The following is a 22,659-nucleotide window of genomic DNA, read 5'->3' as shown; positions in this document are numbered from 1 at the left end:
TACTAGCAAACAGAATCCAACAGCACATTAAAATCGTCATACACCATGATCAAGTGGAGTTTACACAAGGAATGCAAGGATTTTTCAATATATGCAAATCAATAAACGTGATACACCATATTAAAAAATTGAAGGAGAAAAACCATATGATCATCTCAATAGATGCAGTGAAAGCTTTTGACAAAATTCAACATCCATTTATGATAAAAAGCCTCCAGAGAGTAGGCATGGAAGGAACTTTCCTCCACAGAATAAAGGCCATATATGACAAACCCATAGCCAACATCATCCTCAATGGTGAAAAACTGAAACCATTTCCACTAAGATCAGGAACAATACAAGGTTGCCCTCTCTCACCAGTATTATTCAACATAGATTTGGAAGTTTTAGCCACAGCAATCAGAGAAGAAAAAGAAATAAAAGGAATCCAAATCAGAAAAGAAGGAGTAAAGCTGTCACTGTTTGCAGATTACATGATACTATACATAGTGAATCCTAAAGATGCTACCAGAATACTACTAGAGCTCATCAATGAATTTGGTAAATTAGCAGGATACAAAATTAATGCACAGAAATCTCTTGCATTCCTATATACTAATGAAGAAAAATCTGAAGGTGAAATTAAGAAAACAATCCCTTTTACCATTGCAACAAAAGAATAAAATATCTAGGAATAAACCTACCTAAGGAAACAAAAGACCTATATGCAGAAAATTATAAGACACTGATGAAAGAAATTAAAGATGATACAAATAGATGGAGAGATATACCATGTTCTTGGATTGGAAGAGTCAACATTGTGAAAATGACTATAGTACCCAAAGCAATCTACAGATTCAATGCAATCCCTATCAAACTACCACTGGCATTTTTCACAGAACTAGCACAAAAAATTTCACAGTTTTATGGAAACACAAAAGATCCCGAATAGCCAAAGCAATCTTGAGAAAGAAAAACGGAGCTGGAGGAATCAGGCTCCCTGACTTCAGACTATACTACAAAGCTACAGTAATCAAGACAATATGGTACTGACACAAGAACAGAAATATAGATGAATGGAACAGGATAGAAAGCCCAGAGATAAACCCACGCACATATGGTCACACTATCTTTGATAAAGGAGGCAAGAATATACAGTGGAGAAAAGACAGCCTCTTCAATAAGTGGTGCTGGGAAAACTGGACAGCTACATGTACAATAATGAAATTAGAACAGTCCCTAACACCATACACAAAAATAAACTCAAAATGGATTAAAGACCTAAATGTAAGGCTAGACAGCATCAAACTCTTAGAGGAAAATATACACAGAACACTCTATGACATAAATCACTGCAAGATCCTTTTTGACCCACGTCCTAGAGAAATGGAAATAAAAACAAAAATAAACAAATGGGACCTAAGGAAACTTAAAAGCTTTTGTAACGCAAAGGAAACCATAAACAACACAAAAAGACAACCCTCAGGATGGGAGAAAATATTTCCAATTGAAGCAACTGACAATGGATTAATCTCCAAAATATACAAGCAACTCATGCAGCTCAACATCAATAAAACAAACAACCCAATCCAAAAATGGGCAGAAGACCTAAATAGACATTTCTCCAAAGAAGATATACAGATTGCCAGCAAACATATGAAAGAATGCTCAACATCATTAATCATTAGAGAAATGCAAATCAAAACTACAATGAGATATCATCTCACACCGCTCAGAATGGCCATCATCAAAAAATCTACAAACAGTAAATGCTGGAGAGGGTGTGGAGAAAAGGGAACCCTCTTGCACTGTTGGTGGGAATGTAAATTGATGCAGCCACTATGGAGAACAGTATGGAGGTTCCTTAAAAAACTAAAAATACAACTACCATATGACCCAGCAATCTCACTACTGGGCATATACCCTGAGGAAACCATAATTCAAAAAGAGTCATGTACCAAAATATTCATTGCAGCTCTTTTTACCATAGCCAGGACATGGAAGCAACCTAAATGTCCATCAACAGATGAATGGATAAAGAAGATGTTGCACATATGTACAATGGAATATTACTCAGCCATAAAAAGGAACGAAACTGATTTACTTGTAGTGAGGTGGATGGACATAGAGACTATCATACAGAGTGAAGTAATTCAGAAAGGGAAAAACAAATACCGTATGCTAACACATTTATACGGAATCTAGAAAAGAAAAGAAAAAAAATGATCAGAAGAACCCAGGGGCTAGATGGGAATAAAGATTCAGACCTAGTAGAGAATGGACTTGAGGATACGGGGAGGGGTAAGGATAAGCTGGGACAAAGTGAGACAGTGGCATGGATATATGTACACTACCAAATGTAAAATAGGTAGCTAGTGGGAAGCAGGTGCATAGAACAGGGAGATCAGCTCGGTGTTTTGTTTCCACCTAGAGGGGTGAGATAGGGAGGGTCGGAGGGAGGGAGATGCAAGAGGAAAGAGATATGGGGACACATGTATATGTATAACGGATTCACTTTGTTATAAAGCAGAAATTAACACCATTGTAAGGTAATTATACTCCAATAAAGATGTTAAAAAAAAAGTTGAAAAAAAAATCTGTCCTACCTATTTCACGAGATTGCTCTGAAGATTAAAATGAGATGGTGATAAGAAGGAACAAAACTATTTGTAATGAGGTGGATGGACCTAGTGTCTGTCATACAGAGTGAAGTAAGTCAGAAAGAGAAAAAAAAATACCGTATGCTAACACATGTATACGGAATCTAAAAAAACGGTATTGATGAACCTAGTGGCAGGGCAGGGAAAAAGACACAGACGTAGAGAACGGACTTGAGGACACAGAGGGGGAAGGCGTAGCTGGAACGAAGTGAGAGAGTAGCACTGACATTTATACCCTACGAAATATAAAATGGATGGCTAGTGGGAAGCTTCTGTATAGCACAGGGAGATCAGCTCGGTGCTTTGTGAAGACCTAGAGGAGTGGGATAGGGAGGGTGGGAGGGAGACGCAAGAGGGAGGGGATATGGGGATATATGTATACGTATAGCTGATTCACTTTGTTATACAGCAGAAACTAACACAACATTGTAAAGCAATTATACTCTAATAAAGATATAAATAAAATAAAAAATAAATTTAAAAATGGCACCAGAGAACTCCCCCCAGAACATTTTCAACTGTACAACCTTGTAAGGGAATCTAATAAAAGTCCAAGTTTAATATCTCCATCTCTCCTTTATGAAAATGCTATGACTTTTGCTTTTGCTTGGTATGGTGCAATAAGTTTCTTTGAGCTTAAAGGTAAATACAGAGTACTATTAGACTTCTATTTTGTTTCCTTCCTTTTTGCTTTCTGTCGTTCACTTTAGGTTAGTGGAGATATTTGGGGAATACTGTTTAATAGCAACAAAATAATGTAGATGCTGAAGAGTGAAGTGATTAAGAGTGTAGATTCCCAAAACAGACTGAGTTCAAATCTTGGCTCAGCTACTTGCTAGCTATATTGTTATGGACAAGTCACTTAATCTTCCTAACCTTAATTCCCTCATCTCTAAAGTGGAGATAATAGCACCTATCTCTTAGAATTATAGAGTGGATTAAATTACACGTGTGTGCACGTGTATGTATAGCGCTTAGATCAGTGCTTAGCATTAACTATGATTAAGTTGGGTGTGCCTCTACTTGGAGGTTTGATCTCTGGCAAACCCTTTTAAATTTGGGATTCTAAATAGGTCTCAGAAAAGCTCAGACTGTTATATACAATAGTGCTACTAGAGACTTATTTAATGAGAATTATTCAGTAGTGATTCCTATTTGAATACCTCAAATATTTCCACACTACTTAGCCCAAGGCCTGCAACATAGTAAGATCTCAGCACATGTTTGTTGAAATGATGAATGAGTATATTACTAAATTTTATATACTACAAATTTTATCAACTTGAAGAGTTAATAAATTCTCTTTCAGGTATCATTACATTCTGATATTAGTGAGGGAGCTTGGTATGAGAAATGCTATGAGGTGGAGAGAAAACATCCAACTAGGAAGCAAAACCTCTGGGTTCTAGCCTCAGCTCTGCTATCTATTACTTAGGTATATAATCTTGGGCAGGTCGCTGCATCTCTTAGGTCCTCATTAGTTCAATCTGGAAAACTAGGATAATAATAATTTTTAAAACTTGCAACAAGAGTGTTTCCTTACTGGTAGGCCAGGTACTATCAATCCATTTTTACAGCTAGAGGAATTCTCAGGGCAGTTTGTGGGCAGCAAAGTGTCTGTAAATTAATGGTAGATTGCTTAGATCTCCTGTATCAAGGTATGGAAGTTCAGGAGGTTATTATTAGGCATCAGAATCAGACTAAAGGTCTGAGTTATAAGGGTCACATTTAGACAGGCCTGATGATATAAAATTTAGGCATATCTTACAGACACAAGAACAAGGGCTAGACACTCCTCAAATTTGACAAATTCTGGGAACCCAGTGAGTTATTTATATGTTCTAGATATAAGTCCTTTGACAGATACATGGTTTGCAAATATTGTCTTCCAGCATGTAGCTGGTTTTTCATTATTTTAACAGGGTCTTTTACAGAGCAAAAGTTTTTAATGTTGATAAGGTCAGGTCCAATTAATCAATTTTCCCTGTAATGGATTGTGCTTTTGGTGTCAAATATCAGAACTCGTCATCAAGCCCTAGGTCCCAAGGATTTTCTCTTATGTTTTGTTCTAAAAGTTTTATAGTTTTATGTTTTTTTACTTAGAACTATGATACATTTTGAGTTAATTATTGTATAAGGTGTGAGTATAACTTTTTGCCTATGGATATTCAATTGCCCCAGCACCGTTTGTTATTTACACCTTCAAATTGAATTGATTTTTCACCTTTGTAAAAAGAAATTGAGAATATTTGTGTGGAGCTATTTCTGGGTTCTCTATTGTGTTCCACTGATTTATGTGTTTATCCCTCCACCAGAACCACATTGTTTTAATGACTGAAGCTATAGAATAAGTCTTAAAGTTGCTTAGAGTGATTTCACTCAACTTTCTTCTTGTTTTTCATAGTTGCTTTTAGCTATTCTAGTCTTTTTGCCATGTGAGTATCTCAATAGATGCAGAAAAAGCATTTGACAAAATTCAACATATGTTTGTGATAAAAACTCTCGGCAAATTGGGTAGAGAAGGAACATGCCTCAACATAATAAATCCCATATATGACAAGCCACAGCTAACATCATACTCATGGTGAAAGGGTAAAGACTTTGCTTCTAAGGTGAGGGTGCCCACTCTTACCACTCCTATTCCACATAGTACTAGAAGTACTAGCCAGAACAATTAGAAAAGAAGAAGAAATTCCCTCAAAACATTAAAAATATACACTTAAAACAACTAAAGAAAGAAGAACAAACAAAACTCAAAGTTAGTGGGCAGAAAGAAATCATAAAGATTATGATTAATCCTTTGTCAGTTGCTTCGTTTGCAAATATTTTCTCCCATTCTGAGGGTTGATCTATTGTTTTCTTCATCTCTATTTCATTTATTTCTGCTCTGATCTTTATGATTTCTTTCTGTCTACTAACTTTGAGTTTTGTTTGTTCTTTCTCTAGTTGCTTTAGGTGTATATTTTTAATGTTTTGAGGGTCTTTCTTTTTACAAGTAGCTCATGCAGCTCAATATCAAAAACAAAACAATACAAAAATGGGCAGAAGACCTAAATAGACATTTCTCCAAAAGAGATCTACAGATTGCCAACAAACACATGAAAGGATGCTCAACATCACTAATCATTAGAGAAATCAAATCAAAATGACAATGAGGTATCACCTCACACCAGTCAGAATGGCCATTATCAAAATATCTAGAAACAATAAATGCTGGAGAGGATGTGGAGAAAAGGGAACCCTCCTGTACTGTTGGTGGGAATGTAAATTGATACAGCCACTATGGAGAACAGTATGGACGTTCCTTAAAAAACTAAAAATAGAACTACCATATGACCCAGGAATCCCACTACTGGGCATATACCCTGAGAAAACCATAATTCAAAAAGAGACATGCACCACAATGTTCATTGCAGCACTATTTACAATAGCCAGGACATGGAAGCAACCTAAGTGTCCATCGACAGATGAATGGGTAAAGAAGATGTGGCACATATATACAATGGAATATTACTCAGCCATGAGAAGAAATGAAATTGAGTTATTTGTAGTGAGGTGGATGGACCTAGAGTCTGTCATACAGAGTGAAGTAAGTCAGAAATAGAAAAATAAATACTGTATGCTAACACATATACATGGAATCTAAAAAAAAGGGGGGGGTTCTGATGAACCTAGGAGCAGGACAGGAATAAAGACACAGATGTAGAGAATGGACTTGAGGACACGGGGCAGGGGGAGGGTAAGCTGGGATGAAGTGAGAGAGTAGCATTGAGATATATACACTACCAAATGTAAAATAGATAGCTAGTGGGAATCAGCTGCATAGCATAGGGAGATCAGCTTGGTGCTTTGTGACCACCTAGAGAGGTGGAATAGGGAGGCTGGAAGGGAGATGCAAGAGCGAAGGGATATAGGGATATATGTATACACAGAGCTGATTCACTTTGTTATATAGCAGAAACTAACACAATATTGTAAAGCAATTATACTCCAATAAGATGTAAAAAAATAGAAAACAATAGGAAATATCAATGAAACTAAAAGCTGTTTTTTTTAAAGATAAACAAAATTGATAAACCTTTAGCCAGACTCATCAGGAAAAAATGGGAGAGAGCTCAAATCAATAAAGTTAGAAATGAAAAAGGAGAAGTTACAACTGACACAGCAGAAATACAAAGGATCATAAGAGACTACTATAAGCAACTATATGCCAATAAAGTGGACAACCTAGAAGAAATGGACAAATTCTTAGAAAGGTCCAATATCCAAGACTGAAGCAGGAAGAAATAGAAAATATGAACAGACCAGTCACAAGTACTGCAATTGAAATTGTGATTAAAGAACTCCAAACAAACAAAAATCCACGACCAGATGGCTTCACCAACAAATTCTATCAAACATTTAGAGAAGAGTTAACACCTATCCTTCTCAAACTCTTCCAAAAAATTGCAGAGGAAGGAACACTCCCAAACTCATTCTATGAGGCCACCATCACCCTGAAACCAAAACCAGACAAAGTTCCCACAAAAAAGAAAATTACAGGCCAATATCACTGATGAACATAGAAGCAAAAGCCCTCAACAAAATACTAACAAACCAAATCCAACAACACATTAAAAGGATCATACACCATGATCAAGTGGGATTTATCCCAGTGATGCAAGTATTTTTCAATATCTGCAAATCAATCAGTGTGATACACCACATTAACAAGTTGAAGAATAAAAACCATATGATCATCTCAATAGAAGCAGAAAAAGCTTTTGACAAAATTCAACACCCTTTTATGATTAAAAAAAAAACTCTCCAGAAAGTGGCCATAGAGGGAACCTACCTCAATATAATAAAGGCAATATATGACAAACCCACAGCTAACACTGTACTCAGTGGTGAAAAGCTGAAAGCATTTCCACTAAGATCAGGAACAGGACAAGGATGTTCACTCTCACCAATGTTATTCAGCATAGTTCTGGAAGTCCTAGCTATGGCAATCAGAGAAGAAAAAGAAATAAAAGCAATACAAATTTTTAGAATACGCTTTTTTATATCTACAAGAAACTTTGCTGGGATTTTCATAAGGACTACATTAAACTATAGATCAATTTAAGAAGAACTGGCTTTACAATATTGAGTCTTCCAATCCAGGAATGTAGTATGCCTCTTCATTTATTTAAATCTTTGATTTCTTTCCTCAGTGCTTTGTAATTTTCAATATACAAATCTTCTACATGTTTTGTTAGATTTACAAAAATTTAATATTGTAAATAGTATTATATGTTTAATTATGGTGTCTACATGTTCATTGTTAGTATATAAAAATACAATTGATTTTGTATGTAATCTTGTATCTTGTTACGTTGCTGAGCTCACTATTTTTATGAGTTTATTTATAAATTCTTTGGTATTTTCTATGTAGATCATATGTCATCTGCAAATAAGGACAGTTTAATTCTCCCTCTCTGATATCTATGCTGTTTATTTTCTTTTCTTACCTTATTGCACTGGTTAGAACGTCCAGTACTATGTTGAATAAGAGTATGGGGAGTTGGATCATATGGTAACTCTATTTTCAGTTTTTTAAGGAACCTCCATACTGTTTTCCATGGTGGCTGCACCAATTTTAAACAGTGTGTAGGAGGGTTCCCTTTCCTCCACAACCTCTCCAGCATTTATTATTTGTAGACTTTTTGAAGATGGCCATTCTGACCAGTGTGTGGTAGTTCCTCATTTTAGTTTTTAACTGCATTTCCCTAAAAATTAGCAATGTTGAGCATCTTTTCATGTACCTGTTGGCTGTCTGTATGTTTTCTTTGGAGAAATGTCTAGGTTTTCTGCCCATTTTTTGATTGGGTTGTTTTGTTTTTTATATTGAGCTTATGAACAGTTTGTATATTTTGGAAATTAATCCCTTGTCAGTCTCATTGTTTGCAAATATTTTCTCCCATTCTGTAGGTTGTCTTTTCATTTTGTTTATGGTTTCCTTCAATGTGCAAAAGGTTTTATTTGTTTATTTTTGCTTTTATTTCCATTACTCTAGGAGACGGATCCAAAAAATATTGCTGCAATTTATATCAAAGGGTGCTCTGCCTATGTTTTCTTCTAGGAGTTTTATAGTATCCAGTCTTACATTTAGGTCTTTAATCCATTTTGAGTTTATTTTTGTTTCTGGTATTAGACAATGTTCTAATTTCATTCTTTTACATGTAGCTGTCCAGTTTTCCCAGCATCATTTATTGCAGAGACTGTTCTTTCTCCATTGTATATTCTTGCCTCTTTTGTCATAGATTAACTGACCATAAGTGTGTAGGTTTATATCTGGGCTTTCTGTCCTGTTCCATTGATCTGTGTGTCTGTTTTTGTGCCAGTACCATATTGTTTTGATTACTGTCACTTTGTAGTATAGTCTGAAGTCAGGGAGCATGATTCATTCATCTCTGTTCTTCTTTCTCAAGATTGTTTTGGCTATTCGGGGTCTTTTGTGTTCCATACAAATTTTAACATTGTTTGTTCTAGTTCTGTGAAAAATGCCATTGGTAATTTGGTAGGGATTGCATTAAATATGTAGATTGCCTTGGATAGTATGGTCATTTTAACAATATTGATTCTTCCAATCCAAGAACACAGTACATCTTTCCATCTGTTTGTGTCATCTTCAATTTTGTCATCAGCATCTTATAGTTTTCAGAGTATGGGTCTTTTGCCTCTTTAGGTAGGTTTATTCCTAGGTATAGAGTTACCATATGATCCAGCAATCCCACTCCTGGGCGTATATCAGGAAAAGCCAAAAACTCTAACTTGAAAAGATACATGCACCCCAATGTTCATAGCAGCACTATTTACAATAACCAAGACATGGAAGAAACCCAAATGTCCTTTGACAGATGAATGTATAAAGAAGATGTGGTATGTTTATACAATGGAATATTACTCAGCCATAAAAAATGAATGAAATTATGCCATTTGCAGCAACATGGATGAACCTAGAGATTACCCTATTAAGTGAAGTAAATCATAAAAAGAAAGAAATATATCATATGGTATCTCATATATGGAATCTAAAATAATGGTACAAATGAACTTGTTTACAAAATAGAAATAGAGTCACAGACATAGATAACAAACTTATGGTTACCAAAGGGGAAAGTGGGGGAGGGATAAATTAGGAGTTTGGGATTAACAGATGCTACTATATATAAAATAGATAAACAAGGACCTACCTGTATAGCACAGGGAACTATATTCAACATCCTGTGATAACCTATAATGGAAAGGAATCTGAAAAAGAATATATATATAATATATAGTATATATAATATATATAATATATATGTTTATATATTACTTCTATATATATTACTTCAATAAACAAAAAAGAGTACTGGGAGTAGACATCCTTGCATTGTTCCTGATCTTAAGGGAAAAGCATTCAGTCTTTTACCATTATATGTGTTGTTAGCTAAAGGTGTTTTTGTAGATGCTTTTTGTGAAATTGAAGAAGTTTCCATCTATTCCTATTTTTCTGACAGTATTTATCATGAAGGACAGTTGAATTTTGTGAAATGCTTTTTCTGCATCACATGATAAGATTATATGATTTTTCTTCTTTAGTTTGTTTTTTTCTTATCTTTTATTCCCATTAAAAAATTGTGGTAACATGCACATAACATAGAATATACTATCTAAACCATTTTCTGGACTTTCATATTGAAAGTAAAAGCATTTTTTCATGTGATTATTTATCATTTGTAAGTCTCCTTTGGAGAAATGTCTATTCAGAGTCTTTGACCATTTAAAAATTATATGTCTTTATTATTGAGTTGTAAGAATTCTTTATAAATTCTAGACACAAGTACTTTATCAGATATATAATTTGCAAACATTTTCTCTCATTCTGTGGGTTGTGTTTTCACTTTCTTCATAGTGTCCTTGGAAGCACAAAAATTTTTAATTTTGATAAAATCCAATTTATCTTTTTTCTTTTGTTGCATGTGCTCGTGCCAAATCCAAGGTCATGAAGATTTACTCCTGTGTTCTCTTCTAAGAGGTTTATAGGTTTTGCCCTTCCTTTTAGGTTTTTGACCTGTCTTGAGTTTTCTTGTTTATGGCATAAGGTAAGTGTCCAATTTCATTCTTTTGCATGTAGCTATCCAGTTATCCTAGTGTTATTTGTTGAAGAGACTTTTCTTTCCTCATTAAATAGTCTTGACACTCTTGTCAAAATTAGTTGACCATAGATGTATGCAATGATTTCTGGACTCTCAATTCTATTCTACTGATCTATATGCCTGTCCTTGTGCCAGGACTACATTGTCTTGATTACTACTGCTTTGCAGTAAAATTTGAAATTTGGGAGTTTTAGTCCTCCTACTATTCTTCATTTCGAGTTGCTTTGGCTATTCTGGGTCCCTTGCAGTTCCAAATGAATTTTTGCTTTCTCCCTGGTTGGTACCTTTTTTTTTTACATCTTTATTGGAGTATAATTGCTATACAATCTTGTGCTAGTTTCTGCTGTACAACAAAGTGAATCAGCTAGAGTCAGCCTGTCAGTTCCTACAAAGAACTCAGCTGGTTTGCTTTACTCTGTATTCAAGATGCAAACTGAGATTAAACATGAACCTGTGGAAAAGTTATTTTAAATTAAACTCAAGTCACTTGAAAATACACTATGTAAAGTTTTTGTTTTCTTAAGAGTTAGATTCTGTCTGTGTAATGAATAATGACTAAGACATGCTGAAGTTCTCACAAAGTTACCGGGAAATCTATACAAATCTCTTTCCAATTAAAAATGAGTAGCAACCGTGTCTAACAAAGTTCTTTGGAAAAAGAGCATAGAGGAGAAATCTTGCCATGTATTTAAAGATAATAAAATTATCAATCATGACTAGCTGCATTAGATTATTTGACTTAAAGATATTTGATACAAATAATTTCAGTGTTAAGTTAAAAATATATTGAGTATGTGCTTTACTGTACAGAGTATCATTTATCTAATAGATTATATTATTTAACTACCTTTGGAATTGTAAGTGTTAATCATAACCTAAACTAAACCAAACTAAAAAAAGAGTATATGACATATGAAGCCATTACAATGAATAAAACAATTTCTGTGTGAAAAAACTCAGCTGGGATTCTGACAGGGATTGTGTTGAATTTGTAGATCATTTTAGGAAGTGTTGCCATCTTAACAATATTGCCTATTTTGATCTATGAGCATGGGATATTTTCCCATTTACTTAGATCTTCTTTAATTTCTTTTAACAATTTTTTGTCATTTTTAGAGCATAAATTTGGCACTTCTTTAGTTAAATTTATTCCTATTTTATTTTTATTTTTGCTAATGTAAGTGGAATTGTTTTCTTAATTTTATTTTCAGATTGTTCATTGCAAGTGTGTAGAAATACAACTGATTTTTTATATTGATCTTGTGTCCTGCAATCTTGCTGAAAGTTATTAGTTCTGATAGTTATTTTTTTAATAAATTTATTTTATTTTTATTTATTTTTGGCTGCGTTGGGTCTTTGCTTTCTCTAGTTGCAGCGAGTGGGGGTTACTCTTCATTGTGTGGGCTTCTCATTGTGGTGGCTTCTCTTGTTGCGGAGCACGGGCTCTAGGGGCGCGGGCTTTAGCAGTTGTGGCTCACGGGCTCTAGAGAGCAGGCTCAGTAGTTGTGGCGCACGGGCTTAGTTGCACCGCAGCATATGGGATCTTCCCGGACCAGGGCTCGAACCCGTGTGCCCTGCATTGGCAGGCGGATTCTTAACCACTGCGCCACCAGGGAAGCCCATTCTGATAGGTTTCTTCATGGATTTTCTATATATAAAATGGATGAGATGTGGTAGTTTGTATTTTTTTTTCTTTTGTTGCTGCCATAATGAATTACCACAAACTTACTGGCATAAAACCACATGAATTTATTTTCTTATAGTTTTGTAGATCCAATGTCTGGTTATGGTTGTACCATGCTAAAATCATTACTTATATCATTATATTTGAAGTGAATTTATTGTAGACAGTCTATAGTTGGGTCACAGTTTTTTATCCTCTGCCAATCTCTCTCTTTTTTTAACTTCAAAAAATCATGGTAAAATACATGTAGCATAAAAGTTGACATTTTAACAACTTTAAGTGTATAATTTAGTGGCATTAATTGTATTAATAAAGTTGTATAACCATGATCACTATTTGCAAAATGTTTCATGTCTCCAAAGAGAAACTTTGTACCCATTAAGCGGTAACTCAAAAACCCCCTCCTCCCAGCCCATGGTAACCTCTAGTTTACTTTATATCTCTATGAGCTTGCCTGCTCTAGATATTTCATATGAATGGAATTATACAATATGTGACATTTTGTGTCTGGCTTTTTTCACTTAACATAATGTTTTCAAAGTTCACCTATGTTGCAGAATGTATCAGAGTTCTATTTCATGGCTGAATATTATTCCATTGTGTGTATATGCCACATTTTGTTTATCAACTCATCTATTAATGGACATTTGAGTTGTTTCCCCCTTTTGGTTATTGTAATTCTTTCTTGGACATTGTCGTACAAGTATCTGTTTGAGTCCCTGTTTTCAGTTCTTTTGAGTATATACCTAGGAGTGGAATTGCTGGGTCATACTGTAGTTCTATGTTTAACTTTTTGAGGAACTACCAGCTTCCACAGTGGCTGTATCATTTTACATTCCCACCAGCAATGTATGGGAATGTAATATCTTTCTCCACATCCTTGCCAATACCTGTTCTTTTCCTTTTTAAAAACAGCCATCCTAGTAGGTGTAAACACTTATTGCATTGTGATTTTGATTTCTATTTCCCTAATGACAAATGATTTTGAGTATCTTTTTATGTGTTTATTACTCATGTATATATCTTCCTTGGAGGAATATCTATTTAAGTCCTTTGCCCATTTTTAATTGGGTTGTTTGTTGTTTCATTTTAGGAGTTATTTACATATTCTTGATATTAAACCTGTATCAGTTTGATTGGGCTGCCATAACAAAACACTATAGACTGGGTGGCTTAAACAACAGAAATTTATTTTCTTACAATTCTAGAGACTAGTAATCCAAGATCAAGGAGTCAACAAGTTTATTTTCTTCTGAGGCCTCTTTCCTTGGCTTGCAGATAGATGGTCACCGTCTCACTGTGTCATCGGATGGCTGTTCCTCTGTCTGTGTCCTAATCTCCCCTTCTTATAAGGACACCAGTCATACTGGATTAGGACCCATGCTAGCAGCCTCACTTTAACTTAATTACATCTTTAAAGGCCCTATCTACAAAAACAGTCACATTCTATGGTACTGAGGATTAGAGTTTCAAAATATGAATTTTGGGGAGACACAATTCAGCCCATAACAAAGCTTATCAGATAAATGATTTGTAAATATTTTTCTTCCATTGTCTGGGTTGTATTCTCACTCTCTGATAGTGTCCTTTGATGCACAAAAGTTTGCAAGTTTAATGAAGTCCAATTTATCTATTTTTTGCTTTTGTTGCCTATGCTCTTATGTCATATTTAAGAAACCATTGCCATACCTAAGATCATGCAGATTTGCTCCTATGTTTTCCTTTAAGAGTTTTATAGCTTTAGCTCTTAAATTGAAGTCTTTGATCCATTCTGAGTTAAGTTTTGTATAAGATGTAAGGTATGGGTCCACCTTTATTCTTTTGCATATGGATATCCAGTTTTCTCAGCACCATTTGTTGAAGAGGCTATTCTTATTATTTCCCATTGAAAAGTCTTGATACCCTTGTTGAAAATCAGTTGATTATAGATGTATGAGTTTATTTACAGATTCTCAATTATATTCCATTGGTTTATGTCTATCTTTAAGCCACTTCCATACTGTCTTGGTTACTGTAGTTTTATGGTAAGTTTTGATATCAGCAAATGTGTCCTCCAGCTTTGTTCTTCTTTTTAATATTGTTTTGGCTATTGTGACTCACTTGAAATTCAACATGAATTTTAGGATGCAGTTTTCAATTTCTGCAAAAACAGTGCCATTGGTATTTTGATAAGGATTGCATTGAATCTGTATATTTCTTTGGGTATTATTGTCATTTTAACCTTAAGTCTTGCAGTCTATGGACATGACATGTCTTTCATTTATTTAGGTCTTTAATTTCTTTCAGCAATGTTTTATAGTTTTCACTGTACAAGCCTTTCACCTCTGTCTTAGCACGGGCTGCTATAACAAATACCATAGAATAGGTGGCTTAAACAACAGAAATTTATTTCTCACAGTTCTGGAGGCTGAGAAGTCCAAGATCCAGGTGTTAGCCAATTTGGTTCCTGGTGAGGGCCCTTTTCCTGCTTTGCAGATGGCCATCTTCTCATTGTATCCTCACATGATGGGTAGAGAGTTTATCACTCTCGTGTCTCTTCTAATAAGGGCACTAATCCCGTACATGAAGGCTCCAATATCATGACCTAATTACCTCTCAAAGACCCCACCTAACTCCAAATGCCACCATTGAGGATTAGGGCTTTAACATATGAATTTTGGGGAAACATAAACATTCAGTCCATAGCAACCTCCTTGGCTAAGGTTATCCCTATATAATTTACTCTTTTGTATGCTATTGTAAATTGAATTGTTTTCTTAATTTTCTTTTCAGATTGTTCATTGCTAGTCTTCAGAAATACAACTGATATTTGAGGATATTTGAGGTTGATTTTATGTCATGTAACTTTGCTGATTAGTTTATTAACTCTAACAGTTTAAAAATGTTCTTCCGATATTTCTCTCTATAAGATCATATCATATGTAAATAAAATAAATCTCATCTTTCTTTCCAATTTAGATGTATTTTATTTCTTTTTCTTGCCTAATGCTTTGGGTAGGACATCCAGTACTATGTTGAGTAGAAGTGGTGAAAGTGCAAAAACTTGACTTGTTCCTGATGCTAGAGGAAAAGCTTATAGTCTTTCACCATTGACTATGATGTTAGCTGTGGGCTTTTCATATACAGTCTTTATCATGTTGAGGAAGCTCCCTTCTCTTTCTAGTTTATTAATTTTTAATCATGAAATGGTATAGTATTTGGTCAAATGGTCTTTTTGCTTCAATTGAGAAGATCATGGATTTTTTCCTCACCATTCCATTAATGTGGTTTATTGCCTTGACTGATTGTCATATGTTGAACCAAACCTCTTTCTTTGTTGTTATCTTCTTTTAAAAATTTTTTATTGGAGTATAGTTGATTTACAATGTTGTGTTAGTTTCAGGTATACATCAAAGTGAATCAGTTATACATATACATATATCAACTCTTTTTAAAGATTCTGTTCCCATATAGGTCATTACAGAGTATTGAATAGAGTTCCCTGGGCTATACAGTAGGATCTTATTAATTATCCATTTGATATATAGTAGTGTGTATATGTCAATACCAACCTCCCAATTTATCCCTCCCCTGATTTCCCCCTTGGTAACCATAAGTTTGTTTTCTACATCTGTGATTCTATTTCTGTTTTGTAAATAGGTTCATTTTTACCCATTTTTTTAGATTTCACATACAAGTGATATCATATGATATTTGTCTTTCATCTGTCTGACTTAACTTCACTCAGTATGACAATCTCTAGGTCCATCCATGTTGCTGCAGATGAAATTATTTTCATCTTTTTAAGGGCTGTGTAATATTCCATTGTATATATGTACCACATCTTCTTTATCCATTCCTCTATCGATGGACATTTAGGTTGCTACCATATCTTGGCTATTGTAAACAGTGCTGTAATGAACATTGGGGTGCATGTATCTTTTTGAATTATGGTTTTCTCTGGATATAAGCCTAGGAGTGGGATTTCTGGGTCATATGGTAGTTCTATTTTTAGTTTCCCAAGGAAACTCCATACTGGTCTCCATAGTGGCTGTACTAATTTACATTCCCACAAACGGTGTAAAAGGGTTCCCTCTCCAGCATTTATTGTTTGTAGATTTTTTGATCATATCCATTTGATCGGTGTGAGGTGACACCTCACTGTAGTTTTGATTTGCATTTCTATAATAATTAGTGATGTTGAACATCTTTTCATGTGCTTTTTTGGCCATCTGAATGTCTTCTCTGGAGAAATGTCTGTTTAGATCTTCTGCCCATTTTTTGATTGGGTTGCTTGTTTTTTTGATATTGAGCTACATGAGCTGTTTCTATATTTTGGAGATTAATTCCTTGTCAGTCACTTCATTTGCAAATAATTTCTTCCATTCTGAGGGATGTATTTTTGTGTATAGTTTCCATTGCTGTACAAAATGTTTTAAGCTTAATTAGATCCCATTTATTTATTTTTGTTTTTATTTTAATCACTCCAGGAAGTGGATCAAAAAAGATCTTTTTGTGATTTATGTCGAAGAGTGTTCTGCCAAAATGGCACAAATGAACCAGTTTGCAGGGCAGAAGTAGAGACACGGATGTAGAGAACAAACATATGGACACCAAGGGAGGAAAGTGGTGGCAGGGGGGATTGTTGATGGTGGTGGGATGAATTGGGAGATTGGGATTGACATATATACACTAATATGTGTAAAATAGATAACTAATAAGAACCTGCTGTATAAAAAATAAATAAATAAAAAATTTTAAAATAGAGTGTTCTACCTATGTTTTCCTCTAAGAGTTTTAGAGTATCTGGCCTTATATTTAGGTCTTTAATCCATTTTCAGTTTATTTTTGTGTATGGTGTTAGGGAGTGTTCTAATTTCATTCTTTTACATGTAGCTGTCCAGTTTGCCCAGCACCAATTATTGAAGAGACTGTATTTTCTCCATTGTATATTCTTGTCTCCTTTGTCATAGATTAGGTGACCAAGGTGAGTGGGTTTATCTCTGGAATTTCTAACCTGTTCCATTGATCTATGTTTCTGTTTTTGTGTGAGTACCATACTGTTGGATTACTATAGCTTTGTAGTATAGTCTGAAGTCAGAGAGTCTGTTTCCTCCAGCTCTGTTTTTCTTTCTCAAGACTGCTTTGGCTATTAGTAGTCTTTTGTGTTTCCATACAAATTTTAATTTTTTTTGTTAATTCTGTGAAAAATGACCTTGGTAGTTTGAAAGGGATTCTACTGAATCTGTAGATTGCTTTGGGTAGTATAGTCATTTTCACAATGTTGATTCTTCCAATCCAAGAACATGGTATATCTCTCCATCTGTTTGCATCATCTTCGATTTCTTTCATCAGTGTCTTATAGTTCTCTGCATACAGGTCTTTTGTCTCCTTAAGTAGGTTTATTCCTTGGTACTTTATTCTTTTTTTGCAATGGTAAATGGGAGAGCTTCCTTAATTTCTCTTTCAGATGTTTTGTTGTTAGTGTATAGGAATGCAAGAGATTTCTATGCATTAATTTTCTATCTTGCTACTTTACAAAATTCATTGCTTAGCTCTAGTAGTTTTCTGGTATCATCTTTAGGATGCTCTATGTGTAGTATCATGTCATCTGCAAAGAGTGACAGTTTTACTTCTTCTTTTCCGACTTGTATTCCTTTTGTTTCTTTTTCTTCTCTGATTGCCGTGGCTAAAACTTCCAAAACTATGTTGAATAATAGTGGTGAGGGTGGGCAACCTTGTCTTGTTCCTGATCTTAGAGGAAATGGTTTCAGTTTTTCACCATTGAGAACGATGTTAGCTGTGGGTTTGTCATATATGGACTTTATTATGTTGAAGTAGTTTCCCTCTATGCCCACATTCTGGAGAGTTTTTATCATAAATGGGTGTTGAATTTTGTCAAAAGCTTTTAAGAGAAAAAGTGAGAAGACTCAAATCAACAGAATTAGAAATGAAGAAGGAGAAGTAACAACTGATACTGCAGAAATACAAAGGATCATGAGAGATTACTACAAGCAACTGTATGCCAATAAAATGGACAACCTGGAAGAAATGGACAAATTCTTAGAAAAGCACAACCTTCCAAGACTGAACCAGGAAGAAATAGAAAATATGAACAGACCAATCACAAGCACTGAAATTGAAACTGTGATTAAAAATCTTCCAACAAACAAAGGCTCAGGACCAGATGGCTTCACAGGTGAATTCTATCAAACATTTAGAGAAGAGCTAACACCTATCCTTCTCACACTCTTCCAAAATATGTAGCAGAGGGAGGAACACTCTGCAACTCTTTTCACAAGGCCACCACCACCCTGATACCAAAACCAGACAAAGATGTCACAGAATAGAAAACTGCAGGCCAATATCACTGATGAACATAGATGCAATAATCCTCAACAAAACACTAGCAAACAGAATCTAACAGCACATTAAAAGGATCAAACCCCTTGATCAGCTGGGGTTTATCCCTGGAATGCAAGGATTCTTTAATATACTCTAATCAATCAATGTGATACAATGTATTAACAAATTGAAGGATAAAAACTATATGATAATCTCAATATTTATAAGCTTTTGATTTTTTCATTTACATTGGCAATGACAGCATGATTCAGGAGAGAAATTTTCCATCTCTTAATTCACATTAGTCAGGGCTGCTTTGTTCATGGAAAAAGAAAAGTCTTACAGGAAATTTTCATCTCTTTTTCTGTAGTGGCTGCAGCTATATTATTTACAAATCTTATCATCCCACTGCCCCATTTACCTTAGAGATGCCTACCTTATTGATGAAAGTCTTCCATTTTCTTATATGTTCTGGTTATAGTAACTTAATTAACAAAATTTATTTTATCTTCTTGGCTGTCACAGCAATGACTATTTTGTTTTTGAGAGAAGTCTTCCACTTCTCATCCCTGCTTGCTTCATGTATAGTTACTTTACTAATGAAAATCTTATATCGCTATGTCTGCACTAGCATAGATTTCTTTTTCTTTTTTAAAAAAATAATGAAACAAGTCTTCCTATTCTTTGAGTATCTCAGCAGTAGTTGTTTCGTTCTCTAAACTAAATGTGGTTACTTCATTCTTGAAGAAAGTTTTCCCATATCTTTCTTTGTATTAGCAGTGGTCACTTGTCCAGAATAGTATTCATTCATCCCTTGTATCTTCCCAGGTATGGCTACTTTGCTCATTCAAGAAGTCTTCTAATTCCCAGTTTAAACTTGTCATAGCTGATCACCTTGTTCATGAAATAAATCTTCCATATTTCTTTTGCAATTATCCATAGACAACGTACTTAGTAAACACATTTTCTATCTCTAACCTCTCAACCTTCACCAGCCCCAGCAAATTTATTAACAAAAGAACTCTTCTTCCTGTGCCTGCAAGGGACATAACTGCCTTATTTGGGAAAATTCTTCCACCTTCATGACCTTGCTGAGACAAATTCTCCCTTCTTCCCCATCTCACACACTCAATCACCACATACAGTTTCCCACTTCCTTGTCTGCCCCAACCATGGCTCCAGTATTCATGAAAGAAATCTTCAACCTCCTTATATGGTTCATAGTTCTTTGATATGAAAAGTAGTCTCCTTCCTCCCTCTTTGAACTGGCCATAGCTAGGTTTTTTCTCTAAATAAGTCTCCCACCTCCCTGCAGAGGAAGTATCATAAAGTGGTTAAGAGCAGAATGTCTACAGTTATACTGCTTGGATTTAAAGTATGGCTCTATCCCTTACTAGCTGTATAACCTTGAACAATTAATTTAATTACCTTATGCCTCAGTTCCCTCATCTGTAAGACGGGAATAACAATAGCAATAATATCTACTTCATAGTTTGTTTTCATGATTAAATATGACAATCTATGTAAAATGCCTAAAACACACAGTAAATACTAGAAGTGTTGGATAATATTATTTTTTCATATTATATATGGCAAATCAACAAGAAAAAGAAAAATATATAAAGAGCTCCAGACCTAAGTGCTTTGTTCATGAATAACTGTTCAACTTCCCATGCCTACAATGACCATGGGTGCAATTTTTATTAAAAAGTCTTCCCTATTGCTTCTTGCATTGGCCATGGCTATATTGTTTAGGAAAGAAGGCTTTCCTAAACAATTTGTCACCTCTTTGTCAGCATCGTTGGTGATGTTTTATTCATGAAAGATGTGTGCTATGTTCTGAATATTGTGTCCCCTCCGAATTCTTATGTTGAAATCCTAACCCCCAATGTGATGGCATTAGGAGGTGGGGCCTTTCAGAGGTGCTTAAGTCATGAGGATGGAGACCTCATGAATGGGATTAGTGACTGCCCTTCTAAAAGAGACCCCACAGTGCTCCTTAGCCCCTTCTACCATGTGAGATTATAGCAAAAACAGCTAACTATGATCCAGAAAGTAGGCCTTCACCAGACACCAAATCTGCCAGTGCCTTAATCGTGGACTTCTTAGCCTCCAGAACTGTGAGAAATAAATTTCTGTTTTTTATAAGCCACCCAATCTATGGTATTTTGTTATATCAGCCTGAATGGACTAGATAATTTGGTTTGCTTTCTAGTCTGTACTAGTCCTGTCTACTTGGATCATAAAAAGTCTTTGATCTCCAAATTTGTACCAACCATAGCTTCACAAAGTAAGCCTTCCATATCCTGTTTGCACTGGCCACATGGCTACTTTGTTTAAGAAAGAAAGCTTCCATTTGCCTTACTGTTCCAAACACTGTTTACTTTGTTTATGAACAAATATTCTCCTTGTCAGCATTGACCATGGCTACTTTGTTCACAAGTCTTTCACTTTCAGTTTCTTTCATCTCCTTTACAGCACAGGCCATGGATACCTCATTCCTGAAGAAAGTCTTCCACTTCTATGGGATCTTCACCTGCCAGATTTTGACTACTGTGCCTAGTTTGTATCCCTTATTTTTATTGCACATTTGAATCCTTCTGGTGAAAACTTCACATATGCACATTCTCCTGCCAAACACCAGGAGACTAATGGCCAGATCATTTGTATCAAACAAGGTACTGGATAATGACTGCTGCTATGTCTCCTAATGATAATCCAGCTGGGCTAACTATTTTACTACCATGATATTCCCTATAACAACTCACTGCATTTCTCTATCCTGAATATTCACTTTCAGAACGATTACGATTGCCAATCTTGCTACCTCCTTGTGTTTCCTAGTTTCACCAATATCTTGACAGCTTACAGAGAGACATATAAAGGGTATTCTAACCAATACAAAGGCTCAGGCAAGGACATCCAAGTGAGAGACTTCTTTTGGTTCCCTTCACTACAATTTTATACTGAATACCCTTGCCAATTCATAAACATTCATTTGGGTTTTCACGCTTTATGTTTCATCCTACTAATTTCTCGAACCCAAGAAGGATAATACAAGTATAACATGAAAAATATGATGTAATCATGGTGAGACAATGGCCAGCTTGTGTACCTGGTTCCCTGAAACGTGTACAAATTACAAAAGCCGTCATGTTAACTGCCCACCACCTCAGGAATGCACCAGAGAGCATTAGGGCTCTCTATGGGTAAACCTGTAAAACCCCAGACTCTGTCTAAGGAAGGGTATCTTGGGGACAAAAGTTCATCCCAAGTCAGCCCCTTCATTAGACCCACTTGTCCGAGCAAACACAGACTATTAGCTAGTAAAAAGTCAGCCATGGATTAATGCTCTTTTCTCTAAAAAATATGCACCACTTCTCTTGTTTAGACCTACTGTTCCTTGTTTCCAACATCTCTGAACCCCATTTGGCTTCACACCTTTGCTTTTTGATCCTCAACTCATGCCTACTTAAAAGCTTGATGAGTTAATTTGGACGTGCATTTCTGGCTTGAATGTTTCCCCTTCTTTCAGACCTGATAGTCTGTATTCCTACTCTAGATCTACACAGCATATTTGCAGGTAAGAGTTTCTCCTGATTTTCACCCAACTGTCTGGGTGATCAGCATATATTCATAGGTTCTTCTCTCCAAAGACCCCTGCAACACCCTCAATACCAGTCCAACTCCATCCTTCAGAAAATAGATATGGAAAATCCATATATATGTATATGTTTCCTTATAAAAATTACAAATATTATAAAATTCAAAAGTATCTAGTATACTCGTTTACTAGGAAAACCTGTCAGGCTGGTATTTCTAGAACCTTGACTAATAAGGGTGGTGT

General features: G+C 35.2%; 1 long non-coding RNA gene across 3 annotated transcripts in view; it reads left to right on the top strand.

Annotated features, from left to right (window-relative positions):
• The window catches only part of LOC309653113, a 133,992-nt gene that overhangs the window by 90,173 nt on the left and 21,160 nt on the right, over positions 1-22,659 (top strand). Inside the window, exons 2-3 of one of the 3 annotated variants that reach the window (XR_014258988.1) lie at positions 21,291-21,374; positions 22,348-22,395. This is a non-coding gene — a long non-coding RNA (uncharacterized lncRNA). Of the gene's footprint in view, positions 1-674; positions 22,396-22,659 lie in introns of those variants that run through there. The other 2 variants (XR_014258987.1, XR_014258986.1) reach the window with 2 other exon arrangements.

This window comes from Balaenoptera physalus, assembly GCF_965194825.1.
Source record: "Balaenoptera physalus genome assembly, chromosome: X".
In the NCBI taxonomy this organism is placed as follows: Eukaryota; Metazoa; Chordata; class Mammalia; order Artiodactyla; family Balaenopteridae; genus Balaenoptera; species Balaenoptera physalus.
The sequence above is the reverse complement of the archived record's forward strand: the minus strand, read 5'-3'. Positions and strand labels throughout refer to the sequence as shown.